We start from the raw sequence: 23,643 nt of genomic DNA, 5'->3' as shown, positions 1-23,643 counted from the left end.
CATGAGTGCCGTGCAAGGACAAGTCCACCAGCGGAAGAGGCAGCCCTTCCCAGCGCCCCCGCCTGCCGTGGGCAGGACGGACATCCGCGGGAAGCAGGGCCACGGAGGAGGAGGGCCGGCTGGGGCGGCCACCGGGAGGGGAAGGGTGGCTGCCTGGAGCAGGTGCTGGTGCAGCCCGGGGCCCTGCGGTGAGGAGACCCAGCCCCTGTGCTGTGGCTGGGAGCACGGGACGAAGCACGCCTTACATTCCTGAGGGCTCTAGCTGGAGGCCACAGTGCTTTCTATCTTCATGTCTCACAAACTGGGAGGATTAAAATGTTATCAAAACAGAAAAAAAAAAAAAAAGTAAGTCATGGGATGAGGCCCAACTGCGCGGTGGCGACGTTCACTTCCTGAGAGAAGGGCTTGGGAAGAACCACCACTCACCTGCAGGAGACTGAGAATCTAAATATTTACAGGGTCCCAGCAGCAGCAGCTGGCCCCAGGCTCCGCCAGGCACCCCACAGAGGAAGCTGTGTCCTCCCGAGCACCTGGGCCATCCCTGGCGCACTCACCAACCCCAACATACACCTCGTCCTGGGCCCAGCGGAGAGGTGGCGGGGGCCGAGGGCAGTGTAGGGCTGGGGGATGCCTTGGCAGGTTGCTCACCTGTTGCAGCCATGCACATGGTGTGTGTGCATGTGTGAGCTCATGTACATGTGTGTTCTCATGGGTGGGCCAGTAAGACAGAGACTGGACAGAGTGAACCGCTGAGGCGGAGAGGTGGAGAGGAAGTGGATAGCTCATCTGCAGGCAGGACCTGCCTCCTGTCTTAGGAACCCCTTTTGGGGTTACCTGGGTCCACGGGGATCTGGGAACTCTGCCAGGCCACACAATATAGTAAATATACCCCTTGGAGATGCCTGAGGAATGACCAGCTGCTGTGGGTGGTAAAAGAATGCAGGGTTTGGATACCGGGCCCCTCCCCTGATGTGCACGGCCAGTGGGCAGAAGGCCCCGTCTGTCAGCCAGGCCACGCTCTTGCCCACCTGGCGGGGCGCTGCCGCCCCGGGAGGCGCCCCTCCGTCAGGTGTGCCTTGGCTTCCCTGTCTGTAAGGAGAAGGTGATAGCAGCATCCCTCCTCTTTCACCCCACCCCCGAAACTGTGCTGTCTCAAGGGTGCGTGTGGAGGGCTCAGAACCCGAGCGTGAGGCTCCCGCTTCGCTCCCACGCTTATGTCAACGTTGTTGTTACTCTTACTCCCGTGGCTGCCAAGTCAGGTGTCAGGACCATGTTCACCTGCTGCCATGTCAAGTCCTAGAAACCCCTGCTAGCGTCTGTGCTTGGCTGCCTCCATCCCTGCCCCTGCCTCACCCCTGGCCTCCAGCCTCTGCCTGGGCCTTGGGCCCTGATCCTGACCCCTGTGACTGGAAATCCTGTGTTCCCCGCCAGAGGGATGGCTAACAGGACTGTGCTCAGACAGGGAGTTGGAGGGGAGCGAGCAGAGACCTCCTCTTATCCCCTCAGCAGACAGTGCTGACCCAGCAAACCCTGGATGTGATCCGGCTGGGTGGGGGAGGGGCGAGCGTGAGGTCTGGCAGGCCGACTCCGGGGGGCCCTCATGTCTTTGCCCATGGGGTGGGGTGGGGTGGGGTGGGGACCTGGAACTCTGGACATGCAGCCGCAGGGACACAGAGCAGCTGGTGGGCGCAGAAGGCCCTCCTGCCGCCCATGCCTCCCAAGCCTCCCAGACCTCCCCTCAGAGGCCCCATTTCCTCCTGATTTAGAAGAAATCCTTGTCCAGATGTGTTCTGCTCCAGGCGTTTGTTTAATGTCAAGTGACAGTTCCTGGGAAGGGTGGAGACTCCCAAGATGAGCTCCTGGTACAAGCCCAGGGCTCGTCCCCCAGCTGGACAGTGTGGGAATGACAGGAGGGGCAGGGACCATCGCGCAGCAGGGGCTCACTGCCACTCCCCATGCCTCGCTGGCCCAATGCCTAGACCATGGTCGCCTCTGGGCCCGTCAGCAGCAGGAGGCAGCTCCCACAATGGGCAAACCCCACACCCATGTGGCCCAGTCGTTATTGCTGCTGACACCAATGTGTCACCACATGAGCCCTAAACCCAGTCCAGTCACTAGCTGTCTCGCTCTGCCAGGGCACCTGGTAGACGTGAGGGCCCCACTGTCTTCATGAGCCTGACTTGGCAGGTCCCCTGAGATTCAGAGTGAACAAGTCAAATACAAAAACTAAACGTGCCATTTTCAGCCTCTGCCGTTTGTGGGATATTTGTTTTGCAGCCTCTCTAGCTGATGCAGGTCCCAAACTCCCAGCCGACAGAGTATGGCTGCACCTCCATGTTACCAACAGTTGTATAATAAGGAGCAAGGACATAACTTTGCTTGGAGTTTGCAGACATTTTACTCTGTTTTCTGTTTCATGGGGTCTCACTTTTCCACCAGGCAGAAAGCCCCCCACAAACAAGACTCCCCTAGTGGGAGCCCTAGAGACAGTAGGCACAGGGGCTACTCCTTCTCAACAGCAGATGGTGTCTGGCCTTTACGTATCCTCAGATGGGGATGTGAGCCCCCCGGTTGGCCAGGGCCTGACTGTCAACCATGGCTACCTTGTTTTTCCCTGGAGAGAGCAGGGCCGGCCCTGCCAAGACCCAGAGAAGGGGGCAGGATGATCCCCGCCAGGACTGGCTCCTCAGGTGCTCATGGATCCCACTCTTTCACCTGCTCACATGATGCAGCCATGGGTTCCCCAGACTCCAGGTTCCCACCCCACTGTATCCCCCAGCCCAACCCTTGTGCTTAAGGTGAAGCTCGGGGCTAAGCTATCCACCATCTCTGGGCAGAGGCTGGGTTTATGTTTTCCTGTGAAAGGAAGTAGGAACGTTCTTCCCTTAGGGCAATGCTCTGCCCTGTGAGGTGTGCCTAGGTGTGTGCCTGGGCAGAGCCCTCTGTGCTTTGGAGACGAGAGTCTCCGCTGTCCAGGGAGGACCATGTCTCCCAGACTCATTTGCTCTTGGAGACCATGCTTCAGCCAAGGCAGGTGCAAGGACAAGTGGGACATCCTGGAGACTTTTGAGGGTATGGAGAGAGGGGCGAGCAGATGACACTGAAGGCACACATCCAGGCTGGCCACCATGGTCATCGGGGTCTCCCTGGTCCTGATCAGATATTTGGGAATAGCTCTGGGCAGGAGCTGGGGGATATGCCTGGCTCCGGAAGCTCTGTGTTAAAGGATGTGGACAACAAATTCCCTTCCAGACCGGAGAAGCTCTGAGACAAAGAGTGGGTCTTCTCCAAGCCCCTCCTCTTGGTTTTCCCTTCTCTGGAGCACCTGGGGACCTCAGACAGAAGCTTTGGCCACCAAGGCCTTGGGCCATGGGTCACTTCACTCCTTAGGGTCTCCAGCCTACCTGCTTTTTCCATAAAGCTGCCCCCACCTGCATGCTTTCTCCGAGGAGGCGGAATTTCTCCTCCTCCATGGGTATATGCTCCCTTTCCTGGGGTCACCGAGTTCCCTGGATGGTGTGCAGAGTCAGATCTCACCTCTCCCCCATCCTCACTCAGGTCTCTAAAAGTTGGTGTCAAGGCAACGTGTCTGACTCAGCAGATGTCACAGGAAGGGGAAACAGGCCTGGCCACCACAGAGGGTGCACAGGCTCTGGAACCTGAAGACTGAGAAACAGTTACCACTCCTTTTCTCAGGGTGAACTGTACGTCACTGCACGAGTAGATTCCAAAGGTTGTAGGAAAATGCCCAAGGGTATGGGGAGGCAGAGAATGTGGTCCACAAACACCTTGAGTTCCAGGGTGAAAGAGGAGGTCTGGTGTCCTGCCACACCCCACATCTCCTAGGCTTTTTTGTTGTCACTGAAAAGATCTGAGATTTTATATGTCAGGTTTTTAAATTAATAATCAAATAAACTTAAAGTTTAAATACATAGTTTCTTTTAAAAATTTACTCAAATTAAATTTTAGAGCCAGGTAAACAGCAGTTAATTAAACCCAGCTCACCACTCTAGGTTTTGACTTCTCACCACTGTTTCTTTACATTATGTCTTCCGTGAGTTCTTATTTTTATTTATTTCTCTATTAGTTAAAACCAATTTCTAACCATCCTACTGTTCATGCATGTGTGCTTTTAAGCAAATGGTGGGAGGTAAGGACATTTTATATAAGCTATTTTGGATCAGTTTTCTATATATCTTAATTTTCCTCTGATATTTTTCACTTCATATTCTCTTTAGCATCCTAATAAATTTTCTTGAACTTTGCTTTGAAATGACCTGGTTTTCTGTAAAAATCCAAATTGCTATTCATTCTTTGCATTTAAAAAGTGGTGGAAGACGTCACAGAAGAACAACTCAGCAACAACATGATCACCTGTACGGAATCACGTAGGTTTCCCACGTGGTGGTATTTTGTCTTGTTTGCTTTCTTTAAGAAATAAAACATGTAAACACAATCAAATCTTCATGTGTTCTTCACCAGTTCCAAAAGGCATGGGTCCTCAAGGAAGCAATAATGATCCTGTTCAACAAGAGAAAATGTACTAACTCACTGTACCACAAGAATAGAGAGAAAATTCACATGGTTGTGATAAAAGATATACAATGACATTTAATAAAATCCAATATTCACTCAAAACATAAGATGTAAGGAATTAGGACTCTTACCCTGAGGGAAGATATTTATCAAAGTTTATAGTTAACATCAAACTTAGCAGTAGAGGAGGAGAATCAAGATGGCAGAGGAGTGAGTGGAAGTCACACTGACCTCCTCCCAGGACCAATCTGGAATTACAACTAAATTGTGAAGAAATCACCTGGAACAAACAGCTGAACAATAGTGAGAGAGGAGTCTTATAACCTTGGACAGACACAAGAGTTAGCTTTAGCACAACCTAACTGGTAAGGAGTGTGGGAGAGACCCAAGAAGGCAGGCAGGGTGCCCATGGGCAGTAGCACCAGAAGGATATTGAAACGGCCAGTTGGATCCCCCTGAGAAGAATGGGGTCTAAACCATAAGGAGGGATCTCCAGCGTACGGCACTGGAGCCCAAAAAGTATATGGATAACAGCCAGCTGCAAAAAGCATCAGAGTTGCTCTCTACCAGAGACAGGCGGCTGGAGACACAAAGAGCCGTTTAAAGGGCTAATGCATAAATTTTTATTTGCAGCCACTTATCCTGGTCTCCAGCAAAGGTGGGGGCAGAGTGGGCTAGAGATGCTCGAGGAGAGACTGGGGAAGGAGGCTTTGGGGAGAGAACTGAGAGAATAGCCAAAGGGATCCTAGTGCTGACTCATCCCCCAGATGGCAGCAGCCATCTTGCTCGGGCAGACTACTCCCCTGAGCAGCAACAGCATGAGAGGATCTGATAGCCCCACCCCCAGGAGGGATCTGTCCCACCCTGTGGTGTCTAAGCCTGACTTCTGAGTGCAGAATGGCTAGATTAACAACAACTGAAGGAGACAGCCACAGATAGTAGATTCCTGAAAGTCTCGAATAGACTGCCTAAGGTCAGACAGGGTCAACATCTGACATCATCAGAGGCAGATCCAGAAAGAAAAAACAGCGGTTTCCTACCCTAGAAGTTCACACCACAAAGTCAGGAAATCAAGACAGATCAATTTAAGAAGCAGAAGCAAAAAAGGAGAGTCTCACAAATAATGGGAAGACAAAGAGACACCCCTCAGTTGAAGGGAAAGGAGGACTCCCCAGAAAGAGAACTAAATAAAATAGCAGCAAGTAAACTATCAGATATTGAGTTCAAAACAGTTCTAAGGAAGCTCAATGAGCTCAGTGAGCTCTGAGAGAATTACAAAACACTACAGGGAAAGTATGAGGAACTTACTGCAAACTATATCAGCATGAAAAAGGACATAGAAACTATCAATAAGAGACAAGAGGAAATGAAGAATACAATTTCCTAATTGAATAACACAGTAGTAGGACTCAAAATCAGGCTAGATGAAGCAGAGGAATGAATTAGCAAGCTGGAGGATAAGGTAGAAAGAAGCTCCCAGAAAGAGCGAGAAAATGAAAAAAGACTCAAAAAGAATGAAGAAGTATTTAGGGAAATGCAGGACAACCTGAAACATAATAACATCTGTATAATAGGGATACCAGAAGGAGAAGAAGAGGAGGAAGGGATAGAGAACATGTTTGAAAAAGTAATGATGGAAAACTTCCCTCATTTGAGGAGAGAAAAAGTCACGCAAGTCCAGGAAGCACAGAGGGTCCCATTCCAGAGGAACCCAGTGAGGCCTACTCTAAGACACGTCATCATTGAAATGGCAAATATTAAAGACAAACAGAGAATCCTAAAGCCAGCAAGGGAGAAAGAGGTAGAAACATGCAAGGGAGCCCTGGTATGGCTAGCAGCTGACTTCTCAGCAGAAACACTACAAGCCAGAGGGAATGACAATAAATATTCCAAGTCATGAAAAGCAAAGGCCTGCAATCAAGACTGCTCTACCCAGCGAGGCTCTCAAGTAAAATGGAAGGCAAAATAAGGAGTTTCCCGGACCAAAGAAGGCTAAAAGAATACACACCCACCAAACCAGCTCTGCAAAATATGCTAACGAGACTGCTTTAAGAAGATGAAAAAAAAGAGTCTATGAATACCCAGTTCCTTTCACAGTCACCAATACTTGATATTACCACTATTCTTAATACTTATTAATCTGATTGTGACAATGATGTGTTATTTTAATTATTCCTTTATTATCTGTTGAAACTAAACCTGTTTTTGTATATTTCTGGCCTATTTCTATTATTTATAAAAAGCTTTAAATGACTTTTGGGTATTCTTTATTCATTTTTTGACTAAATGTTTGTAGAATTTTTCCCCTAAAAAATAAACTCTTAACCCTTTTTTAGATGTGTTGCAAATACTTTCCTATTCTATTACTTGTCCTTTAACTTTTTTTATATGTATATTACTATATAGTGTTAAATGTTTAATATAGTCATATTGTCAATATTTTCCTTTTTAGTTTCTGGGTTTGAATATTTTACTTCTGGGTAAGAAAAATATTATTTTGTATTTTCTCCTAAAACGCCTTAGATTTTACGTATTTATTTTTAACTCACCTATGATTTTTAACTATGAATATTTTTTGTAGTGTGTGAAATAGATCTCTTTATTTGTTTTATTTCAAGTAACAGTGGTCCATGCACTTTATTTGTCGAATAAGCCTTATTTTCCCCATTGATTTGAAATATCAGTTTAATCATATATTACACTGTGAGACAGATATATACATTTGTTTCTAGAATGCTCATGACATTTAATTGATCTATTTGATTATTTCTGTGCTGGTGTCATGTTGTTTTAACTGGTGAGGCTTTATAATGGGTTTAAATTTTTTAATATTTATAGTAGATTTTGACATTAAAAAAATAAGTAAATAAAATCAATTGACATTAAAAAAAGAAGAAGAAGAAGAAAGAAGGAACTCTACCTTTTGCAACAACGTGGATGGAACTGGAGAGTATTATGCTAAGTGAAATAAGCCAGTCGGTGAAAGACGAATGCCATATGATCTCACTTATAAGTGGAATCTATTCAACAAAATAAACATGAGCAACATAAACCACAAGCATGGAAACATAGAGCAGACTGATAGTGACCAGAGGGGATGGGGAAGGAGGACAATGGTGGAAAGAAGGAGAAGGGACTAGACAAAGAACATGTATGAATGACCCATGGACGTGGACAACAGAGTGGGAATTGACTGTGGGAGAGGGGGGTGGGGTGGGATGGGTGGAGGAGGGCAAAGGGGGGGAAAACTGAGACAACTATAATAGAATAAACATGATTTGAAAATTAAAAATTAAAAAAGAAACTTAGCAGTAGAACTGGAAAATGCCTATTACAGTCAGGAGCAAAACGAAATCACCAGGCCTGGCAAGTGTGTGTTCCAGGGGCTCCATATCTCCATCCCATTTGCAAAGAACCCCCAAGTGAGGGGCTGTGGTTTCCTGGGAATGAGATGTGGTGGGACTGTTCTTTCCTTCTTCATCCCTGACAATTTTTAACATGCTATTTTGTCTAATATTAATAAATACAGTTTTTGTTTAGTTAGTATTTACTTGGTCTGTATTTTTCTTCTCTTTATGCTTAGTCTGTTAGTGTGGTTTATTTTTGGTGTGTTTTGTGTGAGCAGCATTAACTGAATATTATTTCATTTTATTTCCATACAGTCTATTGATCTGTATCTTTTAAATGAGTTTCATCCATGTACAGTTACAGTAATTACTAACATATTTAAACACTTTATTTCTAAAAACTTATTTTGGATTTTCTATTAGTTTTTTTCTTTCCTTCCAAAGTTTTGGTGGATTTGTTTTTTAAAAAAATTATTTTTCTCCCTCTCTGCTAGTTTAGAATTTCTATGCTTTCAGAGTTTACTTTAAATATTTGTTTACATTATTCACTAGAAATTTTCTAAGAAAGTCTAAAGTTACTCAGTGATTCTATCATTCTCCATAACATGAAACTTTAGCATGCCTCAACTATGCATTGAACTGTGCCTCATCTTGTTATTATCTATGTTAGTTTTGCCTTTTTAAAAGACTAAAGCAGCCCTGGCCAAGTAGCTCAGTTGGTTAGAGTGTTGTTTCAAATCGCCAAGGTTGTAGGTCCGATCCCTGGTCAGAACACATACAAGAATCAACCAATGAATGCATAAGTAAGTGGAACAACGTATCAATGTTCTTTTCTCTCTCTTTTAAAAAAAAAACAATAAAAAAGACTAAACTTTTCAAATAGTAATTTATTATAGATGCCACAAAGACCATTTTTTTCTTATAACTCATGACATTTCTTCAAATTTTGTTTCCTTTTGGTTAAACTACATCCTTTAATCGTTCCTTTAGTGAGGACCTTTAGATAGTAAGCTTTCTCAATTTTTGTCCTGGTTTTTCATTGCTGCTTGACAAACCATGCTGAAATGCAGCAGTATAAACAACTATTGCAATAACCTCTCAGAATCTGCAGGTCAGGAATTCAGACTGCATGTGGCAGAAGTGACTTGTTTGTGCTCTTTGATGTCTGGGGATTTCTGCCAAAAAGAATTGAACTGTCAAGGGCTGGGATCACCCAAAATCTTTTTCACTCACATGACTGGTATCTGGGCTGGGGTGACTCAAAGAATCAGCTCAGCTGGCAACGTGGACGAGGGCCCCTGTATATGGCCTCTTTGTGTGGTTTGGGCGTCCTCACAAGGTGACAGCTGCAAGGTGGAGTTCATACACGGGGACCAAAGTTCCCAGAGCTGGCTTTTTGCTTCAAGGCAGAAGCTACAGACCCTTTTATAAAGGTCCAACCGTAGAGGTCACATAACATCATTTCCACTGCAGTCTATCTGCAGAAGGAGTCACAGGCTCACTCAGATGTGGAAGAAAGGGTCATAGACTGCTACCTGTCATGGAAGAAGCGTCGAAGAATGCGCATCCATATTTTAAAGCTGCTGTAGTCAATCTCGAACAAAAGTGATTTATATTCCTCCTCTAATCCAAGAATACTCATTTTCTCCCAAGACTTCCCCAAATAGCTTCATACTGTTACGTTTTCAGGTATATGCTCGAAGTCAAGGGTCTTTTTCTCTAATTAAGTCTGGGTGTGAATAAAACTCCTCAGGTTTCGTTCTTGGGACAAAGTTCCTCTTGTTCTGAATAGTTATGGAAAAAAGAGACAAATTGTCTTTGCCCTACATTTAGCATACCTGGATTTGATCTTTATTCTTAAGATCTTTATTACTTTGAGAGTCATTTTCTCGCAGAAAAGACTGCCTTTCTACAATTTCTCTACATTTTATTTGAAAACTGAAGTTTGTTTTCCACTCATCTCTTTCCTGCTGCATTTTACTATAGGTAACTAGAAGAGCCCAGGCAGTGCAGTCAACAGCACCTTGCCCAGAAACAGCCTTAGCTAGACCGTCAAGTTTATTAACAACGTTTCCTCTTTTCTAGGTTACTACAGATGAGTGTCGCCCAACTTTTTATGCTCTATACCAACAGTTCCCTTTCTCCCTTTTCTCTAAGCCTAACCTATAGTCTCCTCAGTGTCCATCAGGTTTCTGCCTCTATCTACTCGCCAAGTTAACAAACTTTTGGTTCTTGTTACAGCAACACACAGCTTCCAGTCACCAAAATCCTAACTAGACGTAGCCACGTCCTTGGTTTTATCCTTCCCCTGAGGTTGTGTTTCCCCGAAGGTTTTATCTTGACCCCCAAGTCCCTTTCTTGCTTTGAGAGCTCTTTGCTGCCTGGGAAGATTGTCCTGAGCCCTCTATGTTTTCTCTAAATTCTACTTGAAAACCAAACAGTTCATTCTTTTCAGTTTATGTCTCTATGTGTAATTGTTTTTACTATACCCTCATTCTTGAATAAAAACTTAGCTGGGTATAAAATTCTAGATTGTTAATTGGAGCTGTTTCTCCATTATTTTCTTGATTCTATTAATCTTGATGAGAAGTTTGCTGTTAGTCTTTTCCTTTGTAGTTATTCTGTCTTTATCTCTGAGGTTCTGTAGTTATCCTATGTGTCTGGGGGGTAGACACTATTTTCTCTGCTTGATATTTGGACTCTGCTCTCCTCTGCTGAGGTAAGGAAAGGAATGAGTTCCTTGAGATGTTACAGAAGGTTGGCACCAGAGCCAAAATGAGAACCCAGGCCTCTAGACACCCCAGAAAGTGCCTTTTTCCCATGTGAGTGTGGTCTGCTCTCTGTTTCTCTGGCTATCTTATGCAGTGTGGAAGGGCAGGCAACCAGGGAGCTCACTTATGTGATGGTGTACTTTCTTAAATTGGATGTTCCTTCATTGAGGACATGGAGTCTATCTTTCTTTTTCTTAATGTTGTTGATGATGCAGTGTCATGGAGCATGTATGCATGCTCATTTGAGAGAACAGACTTTGGAGCTGGGGAGACTTGGGTTGGAATCTAAATTGCCACTGATAGTTGTGTGGTCTTGAAAAAATTGCTATGATCTTGGAAGCTTACTCTTCTCATTTTTAAATTGAGAGTATCACTGTCTTTCTTATAAGCCATACAGAGATATTGGCAGGGGCTCGGTACAAGCCTGCTGGACAGGTGGTTGAGGCCAGTGATGGGGGACTTAAAACAACTGCTGGGGTACCACACTGCAAGAGAGAGGAGGGACTATGGGTAGGAGGAGAAAAATTTGTTCTTCCCTTGTCCCCACAAACATTTGCAGACTTGAGGGCACATCTGGATAGAAAATGTGTCAGGCTTCTGTTGGCCCCAGCAAGTAGACGGTGTTGCTGTTTTGGGCTACCATGTCTTTATTTTTTGGGTGTGGAGAAGATTTATGAATGAAGAAAGCCAGATCCCCAGCCCCTGGCTTACTCTGTAAGTTCATCCCAGAGTTTCCAGTGATGTTCCCCAGAAGCCTCTGAGCAAGTTCTGAAGAAGGTGCGGTAAAGTTTTAGTATTTGGTGTGCCGTTGTTGGAGGTTGGCTGGTTTCCTCCAGCACTGGGGCAAATGGCAGTCTCCAAATGGATTTAGGTTGCTGCTATGAATAATGCTTGTTTTCTTCATAATTACTTAACAGCAGAGTAATACCCAAGTGGATTTAAAAAACATTTTGAATCTATTTTCTTCAGGCCAAAGCCTGTGTGGTGAAGGGCTCTGAAAAGACAAATTAATTCACTTAAATTGCAATCACTTAACCCTTTTGATGTATGCGTTTCAGGTGCCCTGTTGGTCTAGCGGTTGTTTGTAACACGGTGCTGTGGTCTACCTGAGGTTAGTGTCAGCATAGCTGAAGAATGCATGTGGCTCAAGCAAAAGGAGAGACTAAATCTTTTTTAATGAAAATTTTGGCAGGTCAGATAGTCCTCCATCCAGCAGATTCCCCTAAAATGAAAGCTGTTTTGCAAGAGATGCCAGATCCTGGGTCATGCTTTGAGAATGTTTCCTGAGCTCCACGATAACCTCCATGGGGTCACATCTGGCCAGGAGGCCACATGCCAAACACTTCATATTTAGGCCTGAATTTGTAAGTTTACAGCAGGAGGGAAAAATACAACAGCAGTGTCTGCCAGAAATACCTTATCTAGAGGGAAACTAAGGACACAGAATTTGTTGATCACAAACACTGTTTATTTAAGGGTATCATGGTTGGTTCACGCATGATCAATTCCTTGTGTCCTCACCGACTGTAGGTGTTGTCAGCTTCCTAAATTTCAACTCACATACATCAATGTGCTTGAGTCTCAAGTGTACAACCCAATGAATTTTACATATACATATAGGTGACCAACACTCAGATCAAGACACAGGACATTTCCATCATGACTCTTCCCAGTAAATTTTCCCTTCTTCCGATAATCACTATTTTTATTACCAACACAATACATTGGTTTTACCTCTTTTGCTCAAAAAATATCTGTGAGAATCATCATATTGCCATGTGCCTCTGTTGCTTTTTAGCTCTGTGTACTATTCTATTAATGAATTATATCACAGTTTATTTGTTATTCAGTTGATGGACTACTGAGTTGCTTCCAACTGTTGGTTTGTTATGAACAAAGCCAAGATGATTGTTCTCGTATGTGTTTTTTGTAGACATGTACCCTAAAATTTCTAATTTTATGTAGGGTGTAATCGTTATATCATTGTGAGGTGTATATGTAGCTTTAGTGAAAACAGGCAGTTTTCCCGAGTAATGGAACCACTTTATAGTCCAGTAGTTGTTTCATATTCTCATCAACATTTGGTATTATCTGTCCTTTTGGTTTTTCTGCCATTCTAGAACTTATTTAGTCATTTACTTATTGATGGCTATTATCTTTGTCCGCAGTTTTGATTCTTGAAAACACTGTGGCATTACACTGATTTGACCACACCTTAGAGCCTACGTGGGAGTGTTTCTGGGCACAGGTCGCAAGGCACTTGACACTGTAGCATGAAGCTCAAGGGAGCAAACCTGGTGTACAAAGCCCACACAGCCTGTCCACAGCCAGCTGTCCAGCATTACACTGCACACTGCTTTGTTCTGCGGGACACAGTCACCTGGAACCAAAACATCATGGAAACATGAAGCCTTTCCCATGCTGAGACCCTAATTTAATGGGACCGAGGTGATTCCCCTGAGGAGCCGGATCCCAGCCACCAGAAGGAGCCCGGAATGGGCCTTCCTTCCCCACCTCCGATTGGCTCAGAATTGCACACGTGGTGCTTCTCTGGCAAATGAGATAATGAAGATGGGGCTGGGGTTCCAGGAAGGGCTTTTCCCTTGACAGGGAGAGAAAAGGGGTGAGTGCCAGGGCTGCTCCCATGAGGAGGTCCCCATGAGGGTCCTTTGAGATGGTCCGGTGAAGGTCCTGTAAAGGAGGGTCCTGTGAGGGGAGGTTAGGACCAGGGGCGGGTGGGCCGGAATCCAGCCTTGGGCTCTGTGCAGCCAGAGCACCATCAGCAAGAGCAGGGAGACCTTCCTCCTCGAACCCTGTCTGCTGAGTTTCTGTGAAGTGCTTCCTGCTCAGGGTGACAGCCAAGGACTTCCATCTCCTGGGACTAGCCTGGGAGACAGAGGTCACATTGCAAGCATTTCCACCACCACCCCCTCATTGAAGCAACGCTCTGGGGCATCCAGAGAGAGCAGCTCTCATCTCCCTCCAAGTGGCGTCCAGACAAAGTGTTTTGTGCGGTTTCTGAAGTTCCCAGAGCATGTCAGGAATGCCAGGCCTCTTCTCCTCCAAGTCAAGTGGCTGCTCATTAGCATCTCCTGGGCTCCTGTCCAGAGGCAGGGGGTCACTTAGGCTGAGCTGGGCCTGGCATCAGAGAGCTGAAGAGCCCCCTCTCGCCATGTCATTGTGTGAACGTGAAGCCAGCTGAGAACGTCTGCTCTGAAACTTTGATCAGGGTGGACTGAGTGCCACCTGGAAGAGATAGCAGCTTGTAGAGTCCACATGCTGACTCTGGTTCTCGGCCCAGCATCCGCTTTGGGTCTACCGGGTCATCTCTCCTTCCGCAGTTAGTGGGGTGTGGCCCGACACACGGAGAGTCCATCACGTGTCGGGAACTTCTGGCTTAAATTGTGTCCTCTGTCTCCTGAAGCAGTTCGGGCCTGCCGTTCTCAGCCCGGGTGTCCCGCATGTGCTCGGCCATAGAGGGCAATCTGAGCAATGCCACAGCAGCTGCCCTGACAGCCTCCCCGCCGCATTTGGAGACCATCTGGGAGAAGTGGAGATCAAACGCAAGCCTGAGAGGAAGCCTCATGGAATCCAACTGGCAAAAGATGAACAAATATGCACAACACAGGGAGAGAACCCGCAGAAAAGCAACAGAAAGGCAAAAGCAGTGGAAAGTCTAACCCAGGAGCAATGCCCTTCAAAAGGCAAGATGGTGGACAGTGGTGGCTCAAACGTATTGAGCGCATCTGGAGTGCAAGTTGCAGCTCTAATTCCCTTGTCCCTTCACCTGCAGCCATGGGATAGGCAATTTTATTGGGTTTACAGATTTTATTGAAACACTTCCCATTGTACTTACCACACCCCAGGCACTGTGGTAAGTGCCTTACAGAGTTCACCCTAACCCTTAGGACGGCAGTCTACTATGGGAGCTGTTAGTGCTCCCACAGCAGAGCTGAGCAAATGGAGGTGCCAACAACCAAAATATGAGTCCCAGTGGTCATCTCCTGAGCCTGTGCTCGTGCCTGCAATTTAAAAGGCTGATCAGACCAAATGTGAGGACAGGAAGCAAATGGAACTCTCGTGTACTGCTGGTGCAAGTGTGGAACGGTGCAAGCACTTGAGAAACAGTTTGTCTATTTCTTAAAAAGTTAACCATCTCTATTACCATATGACCCAGTCAGCCAAGCCCTAGGTGTTTATCCAAGAGAAGCTGAAACATATGTTCACGTAAGGACTTTCATACAAATGTTCATAGCTGAGGAACGTGTGCAGAAGTGGTCCTGGCCTTACGTGGACTCAATAGGACTACACTATAACAATAGGACTATTATCAATAGGACTACAGTTTTGCAGACTTTGCAGGTTGGGGACTGGGGGAGCAATTTAGCAACATTTACCATTTTTTTTCCCAAGAGATACTTAGCCTCCAGCTTGTATGAGGCTGGCTCTCTGGATTCCTCCTTCATTTGGAAACATTTCAAGTTGCTCTGAATATTCAGAAAACAAGAGAAATGGAACTGCTATAGAAATACACACTGAAATATGTTAGTGATGTGTTTGTTAGGATTTTCCCTTATATGCCCTATTTTTCTTGCTTAATGAAGTAGCATTAGTAAATTTCTTCCAAATGGAAACTTTGTTGGAAATATTTTAATCATGTGGCCATTAGTATATTTGTAAAGTTGCTTATTAAAACTTCTAAACAAAAGCTAATTTCATCACTGAGGATAATTGGTATTATTTTTATCCATAAATACTTCAGTGTGTCTTTCCTAAAACCAAGAACATTCTCTTACATAACCAGAGTACAATGATCACAGTTAGGAAATTTAACATGGATACAATATCATCATCTAATCCAAAGACCATATTCAAATTATAATGATTGTCTCCATCTTTATCACTCCCCCTGCCCCCGGCCCAGGTACACAATCCAGTCCTGGATCACCCGTTGTATTTAGTTGTCACATCTTTAGTGAGTCTCCCTTAATCTGAAGCAGTTCCTTAGGAACAGCATGATACAACTAGAAATCAAAACCAAAAATGTGAGTGTTCTCTGCCTGCATATTTTAAAACTTTGTTTAAAAACTCTTGTGTCAAAGGATAGATGCAAATAAACCTCAGAATTGCTGGGAATGAGGATAATGAAACAGAATCTAGGGTATATAACTCAGGTAGTGCTCAGAGACAAATCTACAGCTTACATTTATATCAAGAAAAGTGAAAGAAAAGCAATAAATGAATTGTCAACTTTAGAAGTTAAAGTAAGAATGATTGAGTAAACTGGAAGCCATTAATAAGGCCAAGTCAGAAAATAACTTGGAAAACAGAAAAAAGAATCAACAAATAAAAACTCAGTTCTTTGAAAACAACAAACAAAATAGATAAATCAGTCTCTAACCTCATAGTGGACAAAAAGGAAAACAATAAATATACATAACAAAAATCCTAAAAGAGGAGGAGATGGCCATTAGAGAAAATAAAATAAATCTTAAGCGATTACTTATAACTCTAGGCCAAAACACTTGAAAGGCTGCCTGGCTGAAAAGATGATTTTCCATGATTTATCGAAGATGAGTAAATAAATACAGAATGACTAAGCAGATATATTCTCGCAGAGAAATTAGAACTGCTCCTTTCCACCTCCCATTCTCAAATCACCAGGCTTCAAAGGGAACTAAAAAGAAAAGTATAGGATCATCCACACATATGCAAAAGAAGATCTATTTCCTCCTTCTCTTTGATGGATAAATAAAAGAAATATGTCTTAATGGGGTGCACTGAGGCATTCCTGACGAAGTCAAGACCATGGCCAGGATACCCACTGTCATCACCCCTGCTATTTAATATCCTATTAGAAACATTGTCATATGCAGTTACACACACACCACACAAAGGAAATGGAAAGGAAGAGATAAAACAATCTCTTGTAGATTGTAGCATTGTAGTTTTGGTAAAAATCAAGGTAATCAACTGAGAAACTACTCAAAGAAGAGAATGCACTAAAGTATCAGGATATAAAATTAACATAGGAAAATAAGTAATCCTTACAAAAACAATGACCAAACAATAGTAAAAATAGATAAAATAAGAATTAACAATGAAGATATAAAACACAAAGAAGGCTATGTTTTGAGACACTAAGATAGACAAACAAATGAAAATGCAAGGCATGTTCTTGGACAAGAAGGCTCAGTATCATTAAGATATCAAATCTTGATTTATAACTAAAAATACCAAAGGGTTCTTCCTCTCCTCCAGCACCTAGAAAAATTGACCCTAAATCTCATACAAAAAAGTGAAAAGGAAGAGTCAGAAAAGTCCTGGAAAAGGTTAGCACTGGCGGGGGTCGAGGCCCGGGGTCGGGGGATAGGGCTGTCCCTAGCAGATGTTAAAAATATACTAGAAAGTGTCCATAATTAAAGTGTGGTTCCGGTGTATAAATAGACTGATCAGTGAAACAGACTAGAAGACCCCAAAGTAGACCCATCTACATAGGTGGATTTTAAGTATGATAAAGGCAGCACCTCAAGTTGGGTGAAAAATGTAATTTTTAATAAATGGTATTGGGTGATTTGGATAATGATTTGGAAAAATATAATTGGATCGTTACTTCACACAATGTGTAAGATAAACTTCAAATAGATCAGAGAGCTAAATATAAAATGTGAAGCCATATAAGTACTAGAAGAAAACATGTGAATTGCTTTATAACTGGGAGTGGGGAAATGTTTTTTAAATATTGTTCAAAATTCAGTATCAATAGAGGAAATAATCGATAAATTTAAATATATTAAAATATAAAACATCCCTGACCAAAAAAAAAAAAAAAAGCAAAAGACTAATCAGTTGAGAACAAACACTTGCAAGTTGTCACTAAAGGCTAGTTTACTTAATGTGAAAGGAGTTCCCAGAAGTGGAGAATTGAAAACTAAACCAGTGGAACCGAGGACAAGAGCCATGCAGGCGCCTCTTCTCGGGAAAAATGGATGTCGAAGGTCCCTTGGTGCGTACGTAAGTAAGTGCTCAGCATCATTTGTATCATTTGTAATGACAGAAATGCAAATGAGTTCACTGAGATACTAGTTCTTAACCATTAGGTTGACAAAACCCCAGAGGCTTGACAGCTATTTTTACTGGCGAGGCTGTGCGGAGAGGTGCAGGGAACACTGTTGGCCACAGCGCAAAACGGCGCAGCCTATGGAGGGAGTTGGCGGGATCCACCAAAGTTACAGATGTGTTCCCCTTGATCTGTCCTGAGGAGGCACACGTGTGCAAGAGCAGGAAATGACACATGCATGGGGTTTTCTTTGCACCCTGAGGGTTGGAAGCCACCCAAATGTCTTACTCTGAAATGTTGCTTGAAACCATGGCAGATCTACAAGATGGAAAACCCAGTTGCTGCAAGGGATGAAGGCGGGTCTGGAGTAACCTCCAGCATGTACCGTCAAGTGAAAATGCAGAGTGAGGGTCTGGGAACACAGCGCACTCTTTCTGGTATAGAAACAACGTCGAGAAAAGGACTGAAAGAACTAAGCAGAAGTTAGTGAAAACGGGTGCCTGCAAGGAGCTGACCGGAGGCGGGCGGGGGACAGGCTGGGGAGCACAGCCCCTCTAGGGCGTCCTTTAACCTCTGACTTTTGAACCAGGTTAATATTTTACACATTTGAACAATTAAATTACTAAGGAAAAAAATCCCCAATATTGAAAACAAGCTGAGAAAAAGTAAACCCAACTGCGTATCTTACTGATAATATAACCCCAAAAGGAAAAATTCCTTTCAAGTGCTTTCAGAACACTGATATAGGACGGAAAGGACTGGAAAGGAGGCTTGAACTTCAGTGTTTAGTGGGGGGAAATAGCTTATAAAGGGAAATTTTGGAAAATTGTGCAAATTTAAATGTGGTCAGGCTTCAGAGGATGTTTCAGAGCTATTTTTAGCTTGGTATATTGTACTCTGAACTTGATTCAGCAATGGTATTATGTGTATGTAGAAAGCAGTCCTTATTTTTTGGGTGGGGTGATGCCTACTGAAGTATTTCTGTGTGACATGTCCTGTCTCTAATTTACTCAAAAACATTTCATCCGTGAAGTCGTGAAAGCGAGTGTGGCAAATGGCTAACAGCGGTCACCACGGAAATGGGTGCGGGGTGGTTGGTGCGCTGCTCTCTCCTCTTCCGCATGTTTGAGACGGTTTGCGAATGAACAGTAAAACGATGATTCTAAAACGAGCAAGAAGGACCTAGTTAAGACAAGGGGCTGTGTTGGTGGTGGGACATTTAAGCTGACCCTCGAGAATAAAGGACTGGGAAGAGAGTAACGGCTAGGTCTCAGCGGCAGCAGGGGCTTGGGGTCACAGGCAGTTGACATAGTGTTCTAACCCCTTCTTTTTCAGCATCTTTTCTTATCCTGTAAAAAGCATTTCCTGAATAAACTAGCAAACTACTATGTGGCCGGTTCTCATAAGGAGCCCTCTCCTCTGCCGTCCAAGTTTGGACGTAGCCTTCTACAGAAACCATATGCTCTCACTGTCAGCCAGTGGCTTCTCTGGAAACCAGGAGGGTGCCTCAGAGACGGTGCAGCTGCTCCTGGCAGCCCCCAGGAGGACGGGGAAGTCTGGCGTGCCTCTCTTCTGACCCTGGGGAGCACCCACCTCTGGGGCTGCAGGCAGGGCGAGAGGGAAGTAGGGTCCCGAGCTCATGGGAAGAGAGCTGTGGGGTCTGAGACGCAGACCAGCATGTTGCAGAAACCAGCCGCCGGTGGATCGGTGGTCGACTGGAAACCTCCTCCTCTCTTAGTGGAACATGCACTAAGGGAACCCCACGACCAATGGGTTAGACTCATGAAACGCGTGTCCAGAGGAGACTAGCCCTGGGTGATGGAGACTTTCCTGAGGGAGTTGCCCAGATGTGGAGCTGAGCCTGGGCTGCGGATACAGAGCCTCCTCTCAGCCCGTCTGTGTGGCCAAGGCTGGGCTGGGCTGGGGCACATCCCTCATGTTCTTCTGACTGAGTGTTTTCTGAAGAATCCAGAGTGTTTGGAGCCAAAGTGCTACAATCCACTTTCAAGATGTGAGGAGCAAAATCAACTCATAAACACATCAATTCATCATTTATTGACCAAGCACAATTTTGGACCCGTTGGTAGATTTTTAACAGGAAAAGAATTTCGAGAGGGTCCAACTGCTGGTTTCAGGGTGGGGGCAGGGTTGAAAGATACACTGCAGTTCAGTGAGAAAGTGTGAGGCCTGTTGCCACAAACTTGGTGGCTTGAAACAACACAAATTTATTTGTCTAAAATCATTCAATTTAGTTCTGGGGGTTAGGAGTCCAAAACGGGTCAGTAGGGCTGGATCCTCTCACAGGGGCTCCCGGGAACACTGGGTTTCCTGTGTTTTCCAGCTTCTAGAAGATCCCAGCATGTCTCGGCTCATGGCCCCTTTCTGCATCTTTAAAGCCAGCAGCCGCCCCTCTTCCAGTCTCCCTGATGCCCTCCCCTTCTTCCATGATCACATCTCCTTTCTCTAACGAGGACCCTTGTGGTGACACCACCTCCCCCCGCCCCGCAGATAAGTCAGGACGACCCACCCATTGGAGAAAATCCAAACTGTAAAGTGAGGATGGAAACCAGCAGGAAGGCACTGAAGCCCAAGAGGGGGGTGGCCCCTGCTCGGGGTACCCAGCAGCAGCGCTGTCCCCAGAGGGCAGGCAGAGTCGGAGCTGTGACAGGGGATGTATGGAAGGGGGAGGGGCCAACACGCAGCCTGAGGGAAGGACGCCACCCTGCTCCTCCTGGGAGAAAGGAAAGGGGTAACCAGCCTGGGCCGACGGGCCTGAATCCAGGAGTGAGGGGTGTGGAGCGGGAGACGTCTTAAAATATGACAAGCGTTTACAAGGATTAGGGTTCAGAAGTAAAGACAGTTTTCTAACTAACATAACTGCATAACAAATTATCAGCAATTTAACAGCTTAAAGCAACACAAATGGACCTGGTTCCTGTGGGTCAGAGGTCTGGGCACAGCCCAGCCGCGTCCTGCTCAGGGTCTTATAGGTTGGAACCAAGCTCCCAGCCCATCTCATCTGGGGCTTGGGGCCGCTTCCAGGCTCGCTGGTTGTTGGCGGGATGCGGTTCCTCGAGGTGGTGAGGCTGGGGTCCCATGCTGTCTCTGTCCACCATCGGGTTCCCGCTGCCTGGCCCCTTCCCAGGGCAGTTCATACGAAGGCCAGCAGGAGAGATCTCTGCCGCCTTCTGACCCACCCGGGGGGGGCGCCTTGCCCCAAAGTAACTGATTAGGTACCTTAGTTACTCTGCAAAATTGCTGTAACGTAACCTCCCATCCTAGTCACACCCAGGGGAGGTATGAATTGTGTGTGTACACTGGGGGCAGGGTCAAGATAGGCAAATACCACATTCTACCTATGAGATGGGTCACATGGCTACATTAACGGAAGCCCAGAGGGAGGGTGCTCACAGGGATCACCTACCTTGGGAGGCTGGACCTGCTCTGCGATGAGCAGATCCCTGGCCACAGGAGCAAGAAGGAGAGTTCAAGAGCATGTGGAGCTGATGTAGTTGGGAGAACCAGTGGCAGCAATTGTGCCCTTCCTTCCTTCCTTCCTTCCTTCCTTCCTTCTTTCCTTCCTTCCTTTCATTCTTCCTTCCTTCCTTCCTTCCTTCCTTCCTTCCTTCCTTCCTTCCTTCCTTCCTTCCTGTCTGAGGAAATGTGCATATCTCATAGGCACAGTCCTAAGAATTTTGATAAACACACACCATGTAACCCATACAGCACCAGGGTAGACAGCATGTCCATTTGCCAGAAAGTCTCCATGCCCTCCCAGCCAATCCGCACGTGCAGAGGCAACTGCTGTGGGATTCTCACCACTACTGTCCTCACACTTCCTACAGCAGATCCTACATCATGTGTTCTGCTGGCTTCTGTCACACAGTGCAGTGCGTGTGAAACTCACCTGCAACCTCTGCTCCCCTCTGTTGCGAGTCAAGTTCACGGCATGGATGAACTACAGTTTGCTTGTCCAATCTCCTGTTGACATGCAGTCAGGTTGCTTCTAGTTTTTGACTCTTACAAATATGGTTGCCATGAACTCTCTCTTATGAGTCTTCGTTGGGAAATAAGAGTTTATTTTATCGTTGCTCTTGTCCATGCTCAGGAGTTTGTGTGGTAGGGGCATGTGTGGATTTAGGAACTGTTGAAAATTCTGAAGGGGTTGTACCATTTCACAAAGCCACCAGCAGCTTGTGAGGATCACAGCCTCCCGATCATTGGTGGTGTCAGCATAATTCCAGCCACTCTGGTAGGCTCATAGCTCACAGTATTCACCTTGCATCTCCCCGAGAGGGCACTCAGTCTTAACTAGAGTGTGCATCTCAGTCCCTTGGGGACTCTAAATGTCCTCATCTCAGCAGCTGACAGACACAGGAGCCCTAAGTTTAAGATCCTGCCTTGGGGAGGATGTCACTTTCTAGAGCCAACAACATCCTTGGTGTTGCTACCACCATCTCTTTAGAAAGTGGCTGCCGCCCACGCAGAGGGCCCTCTGGGCTGGAGACACCTCCGGCAGGGCCGACTCCCACAGGTCTTGGCCAGTGAACCACAGGCCAGCAGCCCTCTGACGTGCGCCTCCCGTGTGCTTTCAAAATTACAGGTGGAAAAAAATGTTCCTTCCTGCATATCCTTAGCATAAAAATGCACCACAAAGACCAAATATTGGTTGTAGTGATAAATCTGTGTTTGATTTTTCCATAAAGAAAGCAAGGATGGGTGAAAAAATGCCACTGCAGGCTGTCTAAAAAACATGCACCTAGTACCATGGGTCTCAGGAGATAAAAAGTAAAAGGCCACAAAGAAACATTTAAAAAATGCTAACTAAAGGAGTGGTGCGACCATTCAGCTGTCCGGGCGGCACTAACAGCAAAGCCACGGGCGCCGTGGCCATTTTCACAGGTGGAGACGAGAGCAGCCCCAGGCGTCACCTGAGCGCACGGCAGCGCCGGTATGTGCCAAGAATGGAGACGTTGGCGTTAACCACCCCCTTCACACGTGGATAGACTGTGGGGGCGGGTGCAATACACCCTGCGTGTCCCCAGTGCTAGTCCTGCATGTCCCTAGTCCTGGCAGATGGACCCTGGGACCCTCCTGGACCAGCAGGTGGGGCTGACCTGATGGGGGAGGAGGTGCGGGTTGGGGGCCCTTCCTGAGCTCTCCGTTGGTCCCCCTTTCCATCAAAGAACCCCCTTCCCATCAAAGAACCCCCTTCTGGGGAGAAGGAGGGAATTGCAGCCCCAAGGCTCCTAAGTGAGGTGGCAGGGCCTGGGAGAGAAGCCTCGGCCCTGTCCTCTGAGAGTCTGGATTGGGACAAAGGGGCGCCACAATCTAAAATAATTCTTTTATAAACTTGGAAAGGACTCGGGAGTGTCGGGTCTGAGGTTTCCTTCATAACACATTTTTAATTTTTAAAAAATCTTCATCCAAGGACATGTTTATTGATTTTGGAGAGAGAAGAAGAAAGAGAAAAAGGAGGCGATTGGTTGCCTCTTGTACGGGCCCTGACCGGGAATTGAACCTGCAACCTTTTGGTGTATGGGGACGATGCTCCAACCGAGACACCTGACCAGGATCATAATGCATTTTTTAAAAATTCACTTCTGAAGAATGAAGGGGACCCTCGCCTTTTCCTGGTGGGTGTGGGCAGGGGGGCGAGGGGCTGAGAAGGACGGCAAGGAGGAAAGTGTCGCAGATTTCAGATTTGTCAGCTGGTTCCAGTTAGAGAAGATTCCAGTTAGAGATGAGTCACAGGGATTAAAGGATTGCTTCCTCCTTAAAGGGGAAATGCACATTTCCGATCCTCACTCTCCTTCGGGAAGAGGCCCCTGGGTGGTCACCCCCAGGGGGGCAGGGAGAGACCCCAGGCCCACTGGAAGGGGGCCGTGCACTGCGGGCTGGGGAGAGGCAGGCGCCCCCTTGCCCACCC

This window comes from Pteronotus mesoamericanus, unplaced genomic scaffold (genome assembly GCF_021234165.1).
Source record: "Pteronotus mesoamericanus isolate MK-2021 breed Mesoamerican mustached bat unplaced genomic scaffold, CSHL_Meso_final contig_116, whole genome shotgun sequence".
Classification (NCBI taxonomy): domain Eukaryota; kingdom Metazoa; phylum Chordata; class Mammalia; order Chiroptera; family Mormoopidae; genus Pteronotus; species Pteronotus mesoamericanus.
The sequence above is the reverse complement of the archived record's forward strand: the minus strand, read 5'-3'. Positions refer to the sequence as shown.